The sequence below is a fragment of the Balaenoptera acutorostrata genome, chromosome 1, assembly GCF_949987535.1.
Source record: "Balaenoptera acutorostrata chromosome 1, mBalAcu1.1, whole genome shotgun sequence".
NCBI classification, from domain to species: domain Eukaryota; kingdom Metazoa; phylum Chordata; class Mammalia; order Artiodactyla; family Balaenopteridae; genus Balaenoptera; species Balaenoptera acutorostrata.
The window spans coordinates 23765976-23769899 of NC_080064.1; the positions used below are offsets into that span (position 1 = coordinate 23765976).

At 51.6% G+C, this 3924-nt stretch overlaps 1 pseudogene; it reads right to left on the reverse strand.

Moving 5' to 3' along the window:
• Positions 1-2667: 2667 nt before the first annotated feature.
• On the reverse strand, positions 2668-3435 carry LOC103009469 (WASH complex subunit 3-like; annotated as a pseudogene).
• Positions 3436-3924: the final 489 nt, after the last annotated feature.

Here is a 3924-nt window from a genome sequence, read left to right on the forward strand (position 1 = left end):
TCTGGCCCCTCCTGCTGCACAATTTCAGGCACTCCTCTCCTTCCCTCCTTTCACATCCTGGTCCTTGCTCTTTTCTCTCTTTGGAGCTGGGGCTGGGGGTCGGGGGGAGGGAAACAACAGGCACATGGAGGACAAATCACAGAGCCAAGTGGGGTCTTCTTCCTGTTTCTTCCTCTAAGAAATGGGCAGTTTTACACGAATTAATTTAAGCACAGCCCATCACTAAAGAAGAAAACAAAGCCGGTTAGATTCATTTTCTTGGTCAGCTTGTTCAAGCCTGGTATTAATCCATTCATCAGCTTAGTTCATCAGGAGAAATCACTCTTCTTCAGGAGTTTTCTAACTGAAAATAATGCCTCATTAAGTTAAACATATTAACCTGAGAACAGTATTGATGTCAGACAGACTGATGAATGTCATTATAGGGAATGAGCACTAGCCCTCGAGGGACCCAACCAGCCATTAGAAACTCTCCGCCAATGCACTCAGCTATTATCCCAAGGATGTGGAATCTCGAGGGAGGGAGGGAGATGGGAAAGGAGCTGGTGTGGAGCTGCTGTCATCCCGGGGAGCGGTGCCCTGATGAATCCCGGCATCTTTGAATGCTGTGAAGGCCACATGGCCAAGGGAGGCACCATGTGTGTGACATGACTCATTGTTGGGTCCAAAGGGAGGGATGCTGGGATTAGCCTCTAGAACAGGAGGGAGGGCAGGAGGGTCAGAGTCCAGGCATCAGGACACTGGGTCCTGGCCCCAGGTCTCCTCATCACAGTGGACGAGGTTTGATTAGAGTCCATCTTTACTAAGCCGAGTGCTGTGTTGGGACTTTCACATGCATTATATTCATGCAACCCTCACAGAATCCCAGGGAAACTGAGGCTCAGAGGAATTAAGGGGCTTGCCCAACTTAAGGTCATGAGTGAGTGGGAGGGAGGTCATGAGTGAGTGGGAAGGAGGTCATGAGTGAGTGGGAGGGAGAGCTGAGACTGAGATCTAGGTTGGGTGACCCTGGGGGAGGCTTCCTCTCCCAGCCCCCCACTCCCACCCCCAGCCTCACCCTCCTGGTGGTCTGTCTTCAAAGCCTCCCGACTCCATCCTCCAGGACCCTGTAATTCCTCAATTAAAGCTGTGTGGAGAAGCTCTCTCTTCACTACCATACAAGGCACACTGATCGCAGGGTTTAGGAGAGACCCTGGCTTCCCTACGGCCCAGGAGCACACCCGCTGTGAACCCCCAGGGCCAGCTTTAGTTCTGAGTGAACTGGAGTTCCAGCACACGGTGTGCCTGCTGTGAGCTGAGCTCCTGGTCCATCCAACTGGACTTGGGCTTTGGGGAAGGGCCAGGCAGGCGGGAGGCAGAGGAGCAGAGGTGCCCTTCCTGATGTGCAGCCCAACACCCATATCCCACACAGCTTCCCTTGGGGTCTGGCACACGCCTGGTTTCAAGGCAGAGATGACCTCGCCATGGTCTTCCATGTGAGTGGGGCAAATGAGCCCAGGGCACTGGAGAAAGTCCAGTCCCAAAGGCAGGGAGAGGGAAGAGTGGGAAGCGTCTGGAGACAGAGGCAGAGTCACGGGGAATGACACAGAGAAAGTCTGGCAGACAGCATGGAAGAGATGCCTAGGCCAGAGGAGGGTTCTGTATAAAGGGCCAGGTCAGCTGGTCCAAGGTGAGGTAAGAGAGGGGAAAAGTAGAAATGTTTATTTCCAACTATCCAAACCTCTAGCTGACCCTCTGCATTTTCCTCGTCACTGATTTATGAAGTAATGGACACGTGGAGGCACATGTGTTGACCATCATGTTGGAGATCTCATTTGACTCTAAAAATAAAACTGTCTCTGAGAGGCAGTTGTTATTAGCCTCACGTGTCAGGTGAAGAAGCTGAGGCCCAGAGATGCTGAGTGCCTGGCCAGGGTCACAGAGCTCGAAGGAGCCTGGATCCACAGCGGGGGCTGCCTGAGCCCAAGGGCCATGACCTCCCCACTGGCCACGTTGCATCTCACATCAGCAGGTCCAGATGGACAGCGTCTGTTTCCCCTGCAAAGTACAGACATCTGGAAAATGTCTGCTTCTGGCCCCTCTCCCTCCTCAATTTGGCTCTTAGGCAGAATGGGTCTCATAGGCAGGAGATGTGAAGACCTAGGAACTCTTGCCAGTCTTGCCTGTGGAGAGGCAGGCCCTGCCACTGTGAGTCGGCACAAGCCCGAGGGACCAGGCATAGACCTGTGGGGACTCCTCTGATCTGGAGCTGGTGCTCCCCCTTCGCCCAGGTATTCAGGGAGGGGTGTGAGTTCCCCTCACCGTGGGCACCTGCTCTCACTCGGTGCATTTTTATTTCAGTCGACAAGTGTAACTCATTTAAGGCTCTCTGCTGGTTATTTCATGTCCCCAAAGCATGCTCTTCATGGAAAGATCAATTGCAAGAGAACACCTAGTTACCGAGGACTATAGCCCCGGACACAGTCTCTCAGAGAGCTCTGAGGAACTGCTTGGAAGAGGCAGGGGGAGGTGAGCATATATGTGGTTTTGGAAAAGGGGTACATGCACTCACACACGCATCTTGGTAGAAGGTTGTTGCTAGTCACGAGGCACACATATCTCAGCTAAAGATTTTAGTGCTTTTCTTTTTTTTTTTTTTATTATAAATGCTTTATTTATTTATTTTTTCACAGAGGAAGCTTGGTGGTGGATATGTAGCCATTTGATGTTTTTATGACTAAGAGTTAAAGTTCAGGCTCTCTTTCTTATAGAATGTAAATGTGCACCAACACAGGTATATGTAATTGTTATCAAAATTAAACTTAGTCACTAAAAGAAGATTCGCTGTCTGAACTTTCTTCTGTATTTTTTTCACCTTCTACATCAGGCACTGGGGCATCTGGCCTCTCAAGAAGATCTGGGTCTAGTCCTTCCGATATCACTTTGTTTCTTATTGCCATCACTGGAACACCCACTTGAACCATTTTGAGATATCTGGCATATCTTATGTCCTTGGCTACAGTTAAGATATTTTCTGGTGTTACTTCACTTTCCTGTGGTCCAGAGTCCTGTAAACTGTTCTGTGATTGCTCTGCAGTGGTTTCAGAATGTGTTTCATTTGTGATCCTAGTGACACTTATAGGAGATACTTCAAATATGGCATCATCTAGCCCTGGGATAGATGACAACTTTGCATCTAAAATATTGAGAGTTGTTTCAGTTTGCTGGATACGAAGAGAAAGGTCTGCCAGCTTCTCCTCACAAACTGCAGAAAAGGGGTTGAGGAACTATACAGTGTGCACCACAAATTGGTTTAGAAATGCCACCGTTCTTTTCTGTTGAATAGCTGGCACCTTAGTCAGGTCTATGCCTGACCCCATGAGAGGAAGCCCATCCTCATTCATCTCCTCAGCGGGCGGGGGACCCAGGGCTCACCCACAAACCCCTCCCCGACCGGCCCCGCCCAACCCGGTAATAGCGTCCTACTGCTTTTCTAAGTGTGGGAAGATGCAACAAATTGGGTTGTCTTTGGCTGGGGCTGGGTTGTCAATCAAGGGAGGGTGGGGTTTGGAGACAACTGTCCTCCTGCTACCACCAGGCCATGGGATCTGCAGGGTCACTGCCACTCAGCCCAACCCTGCCCTCGGGTGGAGAGACAGCTTGGCTGGGGCGTCTGCGCTGTTGGTCACCGGCCTCCAGCTCTGCTCAGCATGGGCTCAGCCTTCTGGGCAGCTGTCCTGTTGGCAGAGTTGGGCATTTTGTGTTCTGGGGGGCGTGGCCTGTCTGTTCCTGCTCTCCTGGGGAGCCTGGGGGAGCTGAGGGCTCTGCGGCAGCAGGAGAGACCTGCCAATGAGACAAACGAGCAAGGCCAGCATCCCAGGGCTAGGTCCCTGAGGCACCTAACGGAGGCCAGGCGTGCCCCAGGCCCAGGTCAGCCGCAGTCTT